We start from the raw sequence: 14,538 nt of genomic DNA, 5'->3' as shown, positions 1-14,538 counted from the left end.
TTGGAAATTTATGGTGGCTAAAAAGGATTATTTTTCTCTAAAACAAACAAACAAAAACAATTCCAAATGCAAAACATCTTTTCCAGAACTTCCAGGATTACATAAGTGACATGTTTTAACAGACAACAATGTATTATTACAACTACTTAGTTCAAAGAAGTAGTAAGCTTGCAATTATAGTCTACATATATGATAATACCCAATTCAGTATCATGATAATGGCATTTCTGGAATATGACCTCCTTTGAACCGAATTATTAAGTCAGCAGATGAGCTTCTATAAAAAGTGATTAGAGGTTACAGTTATGCCTTAAATGGTATGGAGCTGTGAGTGACACTTTGACAAGTTGATAAGATAGTACAAGCATTATGTACAACACATAACAGGCTCTCTTAGACAAACAATTAGATTGCTGCATATGTTAGCTTTTGTGATCTCGATTGCATTGACTTTTCTTTCTAGAATCTATGCTATCTTTATACTTACAGGAACATGGGTTAAAAACAATACAATATAGTAAATGTTGAGCATATATGTGTGCATTAAGTGCCATCAAGTAGTTGCCAACTTACAGCAACTCTATTAATGAATGACCTCCCAAATGTCCTATCATTAACAACTTTGCTCAGGTCTTGCAGACTGAGGCCAATTCTGCACAGGCCAAAATCACCAATTTCGGCCCAGTAAAACACCGTTTTGGGGGGGAGCATTCACACAGACGCTGCAGCCAAATCCATGTGGCGGCTCTCTCTCACCCCAAAAAACCGCCATTGCTCTGGCCACGGGTGTGTGTGTGTGTGTGTGTGTGTGTGTGTGTGTGCGTGCGTGAGTGCGTGCGTGCGTGTGTCCTGGCCTCCACAAAGTGATGGAGAGGCAAAGTGGGGAGAGGGTTGAGCCAACATTAGTGCAGCCCATTGGGGCTTCACGGCAGCAGGGAGGCTTTTTGGCCTCCCCATGCCACTGGGAAGTCTCTTTGTGGGCAGCAGCTGTGTGCAACCACAGCGCCATGGCTGGGTTGCCCTTTTTTTTTTTGGAAGCTTGATTTGATCTTGAACCCACTGATTGGTCGTATTGGTTGTCCAATGTGACCACCAATAAAACTCTACTCCAATACCAAATGAATCAACTTTCTTCCTGTCAGCTTTCTTCATTGTCTGACTTTTGTACCCATACATATAATGGGGAATACTGTGACATGAATTAGATATAGTAAAAGCTGGCCATGACACTGGAAAATGTTGTGCACAACACATTAAAGATACCCTGGGATGTGTAGATATAATGTGTGGATAAGATAAAGATAACATTACAGCTTAATTTAATGAAGCCCTCAACTGCTGGGTGTCTCTAGCAAGTTACCTGAGGAGGGGTCATTTGCATCAGGAGAAAGATGCAGAGCAGGTCCTCAATTCTTCTTCTGCCAGTTTTCTCCCAAAAGATTCTAAGCCTTGGACTTTGTGTGTATGCTATTTTAGTGCTGTTGAGAATGATTTCTGTTGGGAATAAGTTCTGGATAGCAGTAGAAGATAAAGAGCTTGAATTTATCCCCCCTTTCTCTCCTATAAAGAGACTCAAAGGAGCTTACAAACTCCTTTCCCTTCCTCTCCTCACAACAGACACCTCGTGAGGTAGGTGGGGCTGATAGAGTTCTGAAGAACTATGACTGGCCCAAGGTCACCCAGGAGGCTTCATGTGTAGGAGTGGGGAAGCAAATCTGGTCACCAGAGAAGAGTCCACCACTTAAGTGGAGGAAAGGGAAATAAAACCCAGTTTTCCACATTAGAGTCCAACTGCTCTTTACCACTACACCATGCTAGTGTAGTGATTCTTAAGCTATTTGGAAACTTCCAAAAGCTTCAATTCTTCATGTCCAAGCAAGGTTCACTGTTTTTCAAGTGTGGAATATATTGCATCTTTGCCACCCAGGGTGCTTCCCATCAGAGACATTTCTCTTCATCAAGTAGCCTAGTCTCAACTAAGAGTCCAGTTGCTGGTGACATCATATTCATCAACAGCCAGGTGTGTTATGCTAACAAGTAAACACCAAGGGCACACAGTACACAGAGTCAGGAGATGGAAAGCTCTGTCATAATGAAGATGTCTGCAAGTAAGCAAACCTGGTGTCTGCTTCTGCTTTCGTTGGAAGTTCTCTTGTATATGGTGGCCTGAAAACTTCCTGATCAGATGTTACACTGTGGAATAATAATCCACGTGCACTCAGTGTAAGATCCAAGTCTGAAGATGGAAAGTAGTAGGGCAAAGGGAAAGATTCTGTATCACAGAGTTGTGTGTACTTTGGATTCACAGAAGCATGGCTTCCTTTGACAACTCTCGTCTGGGCTGACTGAAATAATGCTGGGCCTCTACGTTACAAACTCTTTCCCTAAAGGAATACTGTGCCCTTTGTCCACATTTTCTATCTTCTGTCTAACTTCTTACTTATGTAACTCTTGAGTTATTGTGGTTTTTCAGTTAAAGTTATGGCACCCTGACGAATTTGGAGCGAATGCTAATCCCAATAAGGAAATGGCTGGATATTAGACTCAAGCATAGAACAGAGCAGTCCTACGGACACTTTTGCAGAAGTAAACCCCACTGAGTCACAGAGGACATATTTCTGAGTAGATTGCATAGGATGATTCCCACTGTCAAGTTTTCTTCAATGTGTAAATTGTGGAAAGAAAAGAGTGAATGTCTCAGAGAACTGACTTTTGAAAAAAAAATCAAAGTGATCTTCTGTATAACCCACTTTTCTCTCCCAATAAACCACCACCTTTTAATTCTAAATCTCCTCTCTCCCCTTTTCCTTTGCAGCTCACCTGAGACATTGAGGAAAAGAAAAAAAATCTTTTAAATAAGTTTCTTGTAGGACAGAAGGGTAAAAATTAGTGCAAATCAGAGAACGTAGCTCACGCTGAAGGTGAAGAAGCAGCTGCACACTTATTTCCATGCTGGGGCAACATTCATAAGAGAGTTGCCAATCTGTTTTAAATTTGCTTCAAACTTTATAATTTCTGATAATGTCATTTGTGTTTATTATTATTACTAAACTTATATGCCTCTCTCCCCCATAGGGCACAGAGCGGCTTACATTTAATAGATTAAAATAAGATACATTAATAAATTATAATACAATGCACTAAAACCCCATGGCCAGTGATATTTCGCACACACACACATACACCCTTTCCTGAGGAGAGACTGGCTGATGTTATGTAGGAGGCTAATTGATGCGACAGCCTCAACCAAATGCCTGGTGGAACAGCTCTGTTTTACAGGGGTCCAACACATTAGCTTCTTCCAGGAACTTCTGGAGCTGATCCACCACCGTTCTCTCAATTACCTTACCCAGGAATGGAAGGTACAATACTGGGCAGTAATTGGACAGATCTGAAGGATTTAAATTTGGTCTTTTAAGAAAGGGCAGACCACAGCCTTTTTCAGCTGACCTGGGAAGACTCCTTGCTCAAGAGAGCCATTGATAATAGCCAACAGGTGGCTCCTTAACTCCTCCCTACTAGCTTTCACTAGCCAAGAAGGGCATGCGTCAAAAAAACAAGTAGTAGATCTTACAGTTGACAGTAGCCTTACACCTTGGAGGGATTTAGCAGGCTGAAATGGTCAAAACTTGGTCCAAAAGATGGACAAGGGGCCTCCAGTTTCCCCATTGTATCAATAGTGGCCAGAAGAGCCTGGCGGAGAGACAAGATATTGTCTGCAGAAAAGCTCGCAAATGCTTCACAGCTAAATGCCAATTTTTGATTTTGAGGACTGACAGACGCAGTCGTCAAAGTCCAAATTATATTAAACAATTGTGCCGGGCATGAGCTAGCAGCTGTGATGATGCATGAGCTAGCAACTTTCTTTGCCTCCTTCATGGCTCTCTCATAGGATTTCATAAGCATCCTCTACAAGTATCTTGTCTTTTCATCACGGACCTGCCACCACACTCGATCAAGCAGTCTCAGTTCCTGTTTCATCCTCCTCAGCATCTCAGTATACCAAGGATTGGCATGGGGACAGAGAGGATGTCTTGGGGCAACCCTCTCGATTGCTTCTGAGAGTCTGGTATCCCAGCTCTCTACTAGCTCACCAAGAGAGTCACCAGTGGTAGGAGCATCTTGCAAGATATTCTGGAATCCCTCAGGATCCATAAGCCTCTGTGGGTGGGCCAAAATCCACCCATTGCCTTGACAGGGGGGCACAGCAGTATCAATATGGGCCTTCAGGACGTAGTGGTCAGACCACGGCACTCTGTCAGCAGAGGATAGGACCACATACACACCCGATGCAAAGATCAGGTCAAGAGTATGGCTTCCTTGATTAGTAGGGATCCCGGTATTTATTGGGGAGAAACCTAGTATCGCCATGGATGACACTAGGTGCGTGGCCACTGAGGAAGAAGCCAAATCCACATGGACGCTGAAGTCCCCCAGCATTATTAGGTTAGGGAACTGCAACGCTCAGTCAGTGACCACCTCAAGGAGCCACGCCAGGCTGTCTACTGGCATGCTAGGCAACCGGTACACCAGTAGCACAGCTGATTTCTGCAAGGAATCCCAATGGAGGCCTAAGTACTCTATCCCCTCAATCAGTGGGATGGAGGACATCCGAAAGGAGATGGAATACCAAACGACCATTGCCACACCTCCCCCCCGGCCCTGTGTCTGAGGTTGATGGACTACCATGGAGTCATTGGGGGTGAGCTCATTGAGGGCAACTGTCTTGCCCTCTCTCACCCAGGTCTCTGTGATACATGTAAGGTCCACATCCTGCTCTCCAAGAAAATCCCAGAGAACAGCAGTCTTATTATTAATGTGTTGGATAATCTCCTTGTAGAGATTACACCTTTACATAACAAGCAGAGTGTACTGGAGGCTGCAGCGCAGCACAAGCATCTCCCAAACATGCATGTGAGCTTTGGCACGAAGACAAATTGGAGTCGTTTGTAGTTTCTAATCTAATAAAAAGAGTATTTATTAGTGAACTCCATTCTGGATAGAAAGGTAGATAGATAGATTCACTAATCTAATCTAATCTAATCTATCTGAACAGGGATGGATACACTCAGCATCCATCCTCTCTATGCACATGGTGCTGTAGAAGGTTAGAGAGCAAGAAGGAGATTGCGAGAGTCAGCTGGAAGGAAGTCCCTGAGAGTATCAGTCTAACATCAAAGGGATAGTGCCAGCAAGATAGAGTAAATGTGTCAATCCCTTGGTCCCTATCTAACCTCTGGCTTACTAGTAAAAACCCTCTGTGGTTGAGGCAGGAAACAGCGTAAATTCCTTCCCTTCCAACATAATGGACCTTGCATTTATTAACACCATCCATGGAACAGAGTGCACACCTCCAACTCCACACCCCACATCCCATAGCATAGGCCACAGGTCAGACAGAGAGTAAGCATTTCCGTATCTGTGTCTCCCATAAGGCCTGCCTAGTAATCACAGGACCCTCTCATGGTCTCCCAGCAATACAACAAAAACAATCAGACCCAGGCAAACACTAACAACCTGTACGTTTATAAACAACCCCAAAACAATCAACCCACAAATTAATCAATTTTAAATTACCTATTCAAAAGTTGTAACAAAGATATTCTTTCTTGTTACTTTTTTTGTTTGATATGTTTTATAAATCTTCCAGTGAGGGAAGGATTCCTATATACCAGCTGGTCTGGGGTACTGGGTTTTGCTTTGAGTTTCCTCTAGAGTGTTTTATGCTTTAGTTTTGGAGTTTTCTATCTGTGGGAACTCAATGATGGTACTGAAATTAATGTATCAAGCCTGATAGGACCCTGCAAGTGTGAGAAGTAATCCATTAACCACAGGGGAATTGTACCATCTTTAGAACACCTGAATCCAACATCTAAGCAAACTAAAACTGAAGAAACTTGTTTAAACTGTGCCTGAAAATAAATACCACTTCTCTACTAAAGATCTCTGTTGTAAGTATATCTCTCTGCTGCCTTATACATTCCTTTACCATCTCCTATTCCCATCTTCACTGTTGTTAAATAAATATTTTATTCTGTTTAAATTATCTCTGCCTCAGGGGTTTTCCAGAAATGTTTTTAAATAACAGGCTTTCTTCACCTTCTGAGAGCATAACATGGCTGAGGGAGAGAGCTCCTTATCATCTACTCTATCATATTAGAAGCAGTTCAGTCCCTGACAGGAAAAAGGCAGGAAAAAGCTGGGTTAGAGAGTGGTTTCTCTGCTTTGGTAATATTGGAAGGTGTGTGGGGGGAGGGGGGAGGTCCTTCACAGCCTCAATCGAAGGAAAAATGAAAATTTTAACTACTGTGTGAATTATATGCCTTCAAATCCAGTTTAGGAAGAGGGGCAATGACACCCAAAGACACAAACCTACTTCTCTCTCTCTCTCTCTCTCTCTCTCTCTCTCTCTCCCCCTGCCTCCCTCCCTCCCTCCCTCCCTCCATATGTGTGTGTGTGTGTGTGTGTGTGTGTGTGTGTGTGTGTGTGTGTGTGTGAGAGAGAGAGAGAGAGAGAGAGAGTTTTTGACTTTCCTTTGAAGGATCCTTTCTTGGAACTTTAAAGAGTCTACTTGGCCCTTTTCTTGTCCTATCAGCACCTTTGCCTAAGAGGAATTTGAGACCCACCAGTGATCTGTGTGCCATGGCTTAGATCTGATACATATAATCAACAAGCAGTGCAGAAGATGGCTCAGAGGGACTTCATGCAGCTGCTGTCCACATGTCAAACTATTGATGTGCAGCAATTATCTCCACAAACTAGGCACTGTCAGCTGCTATCACAAACCATTCCTTTTGGCACTTCTTTAAAGCAAAGTCTGGCAATGAGCTATGTGTACAGAAATCCACTGTGCATAATCAGCTCCCCACAAGAAAAGCTCCCATATTAAGGCAGCTTCAAACAGCCTTCATGCCATTTGCTTGTAGAACTTGGTACTGATTACTAACACAAATCTGAGACGGTGGAAATATTCTTACAGAAAGAGGGAGGCAATGGGTGTGATTATGTAGGGCATTTTTATTTTCCAAGGAGTTAAGGATGGTGTTCCTGGCTCACCCTTCCCCACTGTATCCTGATAACATTCCTGTAAGGTGGGTTTGGATGGGAGAGTCCAACTACGCCAAGGTCATCTAGGAAATGTCATGACAGAGTGCAAATTTAAACACAGGTCTTCCAGATCCTAGTCTAACAACTGTACCACTCTAATGGATAGAATATACTCAGAAACCTAGTTTTAAATCCCTGCAACAACCTTGAATTCTCTGGATAAGCAAGAATAAGATTCTCTTTCTCAATATCACTTCACCATCTGCAGTACTGGGATAATATTGAAAGCCAATGAGATATTAACCATAAATACAATTTTAAAATAACAATAATAGTATTACTGTGTGCTAGTTTAAATGTCTGTCCTAAGTTGACTAGCATGTGTGTAAATCACAAGCACCATTATCTCTCAATAAATATGGAGATCCTCTTCAACAATCCTTCAACATCAAAGAGTAGCAAAAATGTTAAACCATTCTTCAAAAGAGGTTCTTAGATATTTTCACCAGTATGCACAGGATACTGGGGAAGATTTGGGCAAATATATACAGTCTCATTTACACATGCAAGAACAACAAGCAGAATGCTGAAATAGTAAATGAGCTGTTATCACATCAGATTGCTGTAGTGAATTCCACTTTAAATGTTGCTTTACATTTTAAAAAACCCATGCCAACTGAAAACTAGCAAGGTGTTCCAAACAAAGAGAAGCATGGCAATTTGTTATCCTCCACCTGCATTGTGCAGGGGGTACAGCCAATTCTACCCCCTCACCCTTCTTCCATATTGCCATCTCCTGCATGTGTGAACCATATAGAGGGTTTGTAAAAGGAATGGCAGCCAGGCCTGACAGCAGAAGCAGGCTGGCTTTCCAAGCAACTAGAGAGGATGTAACAGAGTGCATGTTCATGGCTCTATGCACATTATCATTTCCTTCTCTCTTCAACTTGTTGAGCACAGTTGGGCAGCTCATAAGTGTAGGCAATACAGGCTACAAGAATTAGGTTCTCCTTGCTCAATTAGTTTCAGGAAAGCAGGTGGTCTGAACCCCACCTGCTTACCCTGTAGCTGCTTTCCTTGCTTTGCAGAGATGACAACTTGGCTCACTGTTGTTAATTCTGAAGCCATGGCATACCATCACTTGAAAAGAAACATAATATGTGTTTTTAAAAAATGGAAGGTTGGGTGATCATAAGGCAAAAAAACCCCCAAAGTGGGTAAGAGTTGACCTTCAGCGCAATTTTCCTTTAGAAGTGTCACCCTGGCAAACTAGGGCCCTCATTCTAAACCCATTTCTTCCTGTGTGATCTGCTTCTATTCGATGTACTTCTGCAAAAGTCTTCGGATCAAATAATATGTTGCAGCTGTCTTGAAATCTGTGTCTGTCCCCATCATGTGTAACTCAAGTTTGGAGGGTTGGTGAAAATGCCTGTAGCCAGGAATGCTGAACATTCCCCCTTGCACCCTGTTCCCCAAGGTCATTTTTCTTTCTGCCAGGTTCTGTTCCCAAAATTGATCTTAGCTGGGAGAAAAGCAGACTGAAGTTTCTTTTGCACTATAAACTGCATCATGTGTTCTTTTGTACTTTAAACAGCAATCTCAGATCCTGCTTTACAGGCAATTGAGAAATTCCCATATTTAAAATCTGCCACTGTCATGTAGTGAGGTCTTTAGTGCAGCCTGGTTTGGATTTTTAATGGTCCAGGACTGCAGCTCTTCACTCAGCACAGATATCAACCCTTTGCCATGACACTCTGTTTGACCCTCTCCTTCCATAGTTCTGTTGTCTTCCAATGTTTTTATGAGTCATAAGCCCTTTCCCCCGCCCCAGCCTATCACACAAACATTCAGTGGTAGTGGTGGTGGGGGAATTCAACAAATTAAATTACTGGGAAGCTAAAGAGCAGCATGCAGATCCATGCATACATATGCATCCAATTTGCATCATCTATTTCCCTTGTGGACTTCTGATATTTTAATGTAGATTTTTTTCCCTATGAGAATAAACTAGCCTACCTAGTTCAGTTTCCCATCTCTCAATAGCCATTAGCCACAAAACAGTCCAAAGAAGGGGGTTAGATTTTTAAAAAGCTGTTTAAAAGAAGCAGACAGATTTTGTTCCAGAGAGAAAAGCAGGATAGTTCTGCTCAGTGACATGCTCTTTCTTTGCTGCCCAAAAGACGTTGAAGAAGAAGGAGCAAATGCTGAAGACTATCTCTCTCCACAGACTCTGGAATGAAAAGTCAAGCAGGAGAGTGTTTATCTTGGGCTACAGCCATCATGCTATTAGCAAATCCAAATTATTTGTGGGGTAGGGGAAGGAAAGAGACTCGCCTGCCACAGCCTTTTTCTGCAAAGACAGCTTTCTGTTCAAGCATGCAGATGGGGTGTGTCCCCCATAGAAAACATCTGGAATCAACTGCCTGGCTAATTCCTGTGATATTTGCAACATGCAGACGTCTTCACTTATTGCTGTGTGCTTTTTTTCATCCCTTCAGAGATCATTCTGTACCTCCATCTGCCTAGATTTCAAAAGCAGCACATAAAATATAGACATCATGCATTTGGATACATATACGGTCCCAGGCAAGATGAACAAATCTGGGGGAAGATTTTTTTTCCCATTCAACCACATAAATACAACCAGTAAAATGTCAGTGCCTCTCTCTATACATCTAGCAGGGAACTACAGCTTCTTCTGAGGACATACAGAATCTTCCAATTCCTGGGCTTGAATTACTGTTGCAGCACATAATTGGGAAGGTAGGAAATGCCCCAAGGCACTGTGCACAGCTCAGTGCTAAAAGCCCTTGAACAGCAGATACTAGACTGGCAGACCTCTTTTCCATCTACTGCTTGAATCTACAAAAGACCAGCACAGGATGAAGCAGCTTGTGGGCGCGATCCTTGGTAATGCTGAAACAAGGTGCCCGATCCCCTCTGTAAGACCCATCTTATATATCCTGAGAGGCACAGGGAGAGCTCACAATAAGAACAATAAGAATGAACATTTATAAAGCTCATTTCAGGTGTTCAAAGTACTTCATGTACACGTTCCCAATTATTCTGGGAGCAATTTTGAGAGCTGATGATCTGAACAATGGCAGACAGCTGAAAATGTGGGGAAAGCACCTTGCCTACAGCCCTTTGTTCAGTTTATGGATGGGATTTGAATCAAAAGCCCCTTCCGCACATGCAGAATAATGCACTTTCAATCCACTTTGCAGCTGGATTTTACTGTGTGGAATAACAAAATCCACTTGCAAACAATTGTGAAAGTGGATTGAAAGTGCATTATTCTACATGTGTGGAAGGAGCCATAGACTTGTAACTCACATCATTCAGCAGTGTGGTGTAGTGGTTAAGAGAGGTGAACTTTAATCTGAAGAACCAAGTTTGATTCTCCAAGCTTTCACATGAGTGATAGACCCTTATCTGGTGAACTGGATTTGTTTTTTCACTCCTACACATGAAACTGCTGGGTGACCTTGGGCTAGTCACAGTTCTCTCTGAACTCTCTCAGCCTCCCCTACCTCACAAAATGTCTGCTGTGGGAAGTGGAAAGGAAGGAATTTGTAAGCTGCTTTGAGACTCCTTATGGGAGAGAACCCATAACTCCTTATGGGAGAGAACCCTTATGGGAGAAAACCAAACTCTTTTTCTTCTTTTTCTTCTTACAAGACAGCGGCCCATTACGTATAGAACATTTACTTCATGTTTTCTGTTTACACATGAGGAGCCATTCTCTGCCTGCCCCAAAGCTAGTATGCAGGTCTCAGTGGGCCTTTGCAGCTTTTCCTTGTTCTGTTAACTTCATCCATCAACTCTTCTTAAAGGCACAGATCTAATCAGACCCATTGTTCCAAGATGAAGGGTTTTATTAAAGTCCTTTAAATTTCATTTATATTGGCATACCTGTTACTATTGGTATTGTAGCCGCTTTCCCAACAACACCCCCCCCAAGAAAGAGGCAAAGTCATTCAGTGGATCACACACTGCTGATGTAGGGAACCATGTTTAAATCCCCCTCCCTTCCCTTCCTCTCTCTCTCCCTCTCTTCCTGCCCTTGCTGCAGCCAGGAAAATGGTTTATTACAGCTATGTTTGAAATAAAATTGTAAAAAGCCCTCCTGATCATCAGGCAGAGCGGAGGAGGTGGGGTGGAGACAAAAAGAGGCCCTGCTTGTTCCTTTGCAAAAGCCAAAGAGAGGGATTTTTTTAAAAAAATAAAAGCTTGTCTAAAAGTAAAATTTAAAAATGCCCTCCAAATCATCGAAGAAGGCAGAAGCAGAACAGGGGAGGTAGGGTGGAATCAGAAAGAGACCCAGATAGTGTTGACCCTATTGATGTGTCAGTGCAGGCATTGAGAGAGGCAGGAAGGAATCTACAATAGGGAGGAGGGTGAGGGGGAAGTATGCAAAGCAGTGCAAGGGAGTAGGGGGTTGAGACTAGGCGGCCTAGCTGTCAGTGGAGGAAAGATGTCAGGGGCAAAGTTGTGCTCACTGGCAAAATTAAATTTGTGCTAGAAGTCTTGCTTGCTGCAGGGAGAATAGAAAGTAAAAGTGGGCTTGAGGAAATTATGTCTCTACAAGAAATCTTGCATGTCTATACAAGAGACATTTCCCCCATTGTACAGCAAATGTCTTGTGTGTAATCAGCCCTTTGACAGTTTGCTACTCTTATTATTGTCACTGGGCCTTTCCCCACTTACCGTAAGCCCCGCGCTACTTGAGGAGAGTAGCGCAGGGTTCCTCCTCCCTCCCCATGGCAGGGGCGGCCACAGCGCAGCCGCCCCGACGCTGCTGCTGTCATGCCCCCTTAGCGCGCGGCATCCCAGGCGCTCTTCCGAACGGCGCCTTTTGACGACCCCGCACAGAGCGCGGGGTCGTGGGGACGCCTGGGCGCGCACCTGGGATGCCGCGCGCTGAGAGCAGCGCGCGGCATAGGGGGGATGGAAGGGAGTGGGGAAAGGCCCATTGGTTTTTGCATCTCAGTTGCCTTTGACTCTTCCTTTTTTTCTAACTCTTTGGCCTCAGGCTTTCCACACAGTGCCAGTACTTCCAATTTGCTTGCACTGTTTGTAGCCTTAGTGTTTTTATGCTCCCCTTTCCTGCAGGGAATATATGACTGAACATTTTCTCCTTTATGATGCTCATTTGCTTATATATTCCCCCCCCCCCCCGCCGCCCACTTTCAGAATGGTTTGAAAAATTCCCAACCTGCATTTCTGTGCTTATCTCTCCCTCCCCTCTTTCTGAGTGGTGAGAAAAGCTCCCAACTTGCCTTTCTGTGCTTCTAATCTCTGATTAAAATCACGAGTTGGGTTCCATTCCAGTGGGGTGGGCAATGTAGAAAGTCTGAAAGCAGTTCCCCAAGCAGGCACATGACATGCTAAATCCTCCAGGAATGGAGATGCTGCTGGTTCACAGGGGCATTGAAAGCAGTGCTCCTTAAGCCACCTCTGTGGGCTTTCCTTCCACTGCGATGGAAAAAGTGACTTCCTAGTGGGTATTGCTTTCATAGATCTCTGGGAATCATGACACAGTATCTGACTCATAACCCTTATTCAAGTTCAGGTTCTTAAAAATCCATACTGAATTACTTGAAGTTCCTCCCCATCCCTTCCCTTCTCCCCAAGAAAACTAAGAACACTTTTCTCAAGTTTGGCAGAATCCACAATCCATGATACAGCATCTGAAGTGTTACTAACAGCAGACTTGCTTATAAGTAAATGTATTAATATTGGGGTAAAAATCTGTTAAATGCCACTGATTACCATAACTATTTTTCTCTGTATAGAAAACTTCTAAGTTGAAACATCTTTGTGCACAAAATGCTTAGTTCTCCCTTCTGAAATGCAGCTGGCTGTGATAATAGGAACCCAAATTCTCCTTCATTGGAACCTAAAATTTTCATACTCTCATAATGAAAAGAATTCATATTTCTTTTTTCTAAAAGAAAAGAAAACAAGATTTCCCCAGCAATGAGACTTCCAAGGAGGATTCAATCTTCATTACTGACTAGTCTGGCTTTCTTGTCCCAAACCTTCTGCAAGCCTGATAAGAAACAGCAGAATAATGCTTTATATAGTACAAGCCATATTAACAGACCCTTATGAAAAAGAAAGAAATAGAAAGAAACAAAGCTTTTTAAAGAGTAAAAGACATATCTTTAAATCTGTCCCCTCTCCAAAGATCTGAATATTTCTCTTCAGCATTACAGCCAGAGAGGCTTCTGGAAAGTCCACCATACACATGAGGGCTATATGCACCAGAAATGTAGGTTGGGTATATGCAGCTGGGAGTTCAAAGGGGGTTCCATGGAAACAGCTTCAGCAGTTTAACCACAATCACATGCCACTCTTTTCTGGCTTGACTCAACTCTGTGAGGAGTTGAATGAAAACAGCCTTTGAAGAACCAGACATGAAATATTACTTGACTAATGAATGACAAAGGTTAGATAATGAATGGTGCTAGTAAGTGACCATCTGACCCTTGGTTAAGGAGAAGGTGCCTCCTTGATTTTTTTAGGTGAGGCTATTTCTGAGAAAGACATCTGCCCAGATCTTACCTGTTGCCACCTGGCCTTCTTCCTTCTGTGTTTTTTAACTTCCAGGACTCTTCCTCCCCCTTTTCCTCTTCCTCCTTCTCACTCCAGTCCGGTTCTGAAACAAATGATCTTCCTCCAAGCTGTGTGTGTTTTCTCTGGTTCCGTTCCTTTGAGATCCTCTCCAAGAGGGTGGGTGGGAGCTGGGAAAGGAGGGGAAAGTCATAACAATAACGTCTTTCTCTGGCAGCCAAACTCCTTAGCATTAATCCACACACATGTCCTGCCTGCCTGCTGAAAGCCTCGTGTGTAATAACATTTCCTTCTGCTGGGGCAAGAGAGCTCCGAGCCAGTGTTTTTAAACAAATTACTTCTCTTTTTTAAAGTAGCTTTCACCCTCTTGAAGCATGATGTCCTCTCTTAACTTAGCAGTAAATCACCATGTCTAGGTTTTTGTTTCAGAGTGGCAATAAGGAAAGGGCTGCCAAGCTAAATGAGTAATAAACGGGATTCTTATGTTTTTAAATGGAAGTAGTATACATGCCATGACCCTTCTAAATAGACTTATTTTACAGTGTTAGTCTTTGTTTATGGTATCCTCAGCTATTTGCACCTGATTCAGCCTACAGGTATTTAGAAGAGTTTCTGGGAACCTTGTCGGTTTAAGGGTTAGCTACCATGGAAGTCAATTATACTCACATTTAATAATCCTCAAGACTGGTTTATGAACACATATATGAAGTTGCCTTCTACTTAGACCACTGAGGTCATTACTGCCTACCCAGACTGATAACTTTGTCAGCATTGGATTGGGAAATTCCTGGCGACTGGGGATGGAGTCTGGGGAAGGAAGGGACCTCTACGTGGTATCAGTTTAGGTAATCTATTCACCATATGCAAAGGGCAGTCAAATGCAGAGTGTTAATTTGAATCAGTCTTTAATAT

At 43.0% G+C, this 14,538-nt stretch overlaps 2 protein-coding genes across 2 annotated transcripts in view; one reads left to right on the top strand and one right to left on the bottom strand.

Annotated features, from left to right (window-relative positions):
* The window catches only part of LOC125433060 (proline and arginine rich end leucine rich repeat protein), a 33,914-nt gene extending 20,074 nt beyond the window's left edge, over positions 1–13,840 (bottom strand). Inside the window, exon 1 of the mRNA XM_048497379.1 lies at positions 13,618–13,840. The gene's annotated coding sequence lies outside the window, so the exon portion shown is untranslated. The remainder of the gene's footprint in view (positions 1–13,617) is intronic.
* Positions 1–14,538, top strand: part of FMOD (fibromodulin) — a 176,206-nt gene that overhangs the window by 11,675 nt on the left and 149,993 nt on the right. The gene's annotated exons all lie outside the window — the stretch shown is intronic.

Source organism: Sphaerodactylus townsendi, linkage group LG05 (assembly GCF_021028975.2).
Source record: "Sphaerodactylus townsendi isolate TG3544 linkage group LG05, MPM_Stown_v2.3, whole genome shotgun sequence".
Taxonomy (NCBI): Eukaryota; Metazoa; Chordata; class Lepidosauria; order Squamata; family Sphaerodactylidae; genus Sphaerodactylus; species Sphaerodactylus townsendi.
The sequence above is the reverse complement of the archived record's forward strand: the minus strand, read 5'-3'. Positions and strand labels throughout refer to the sequence as shown.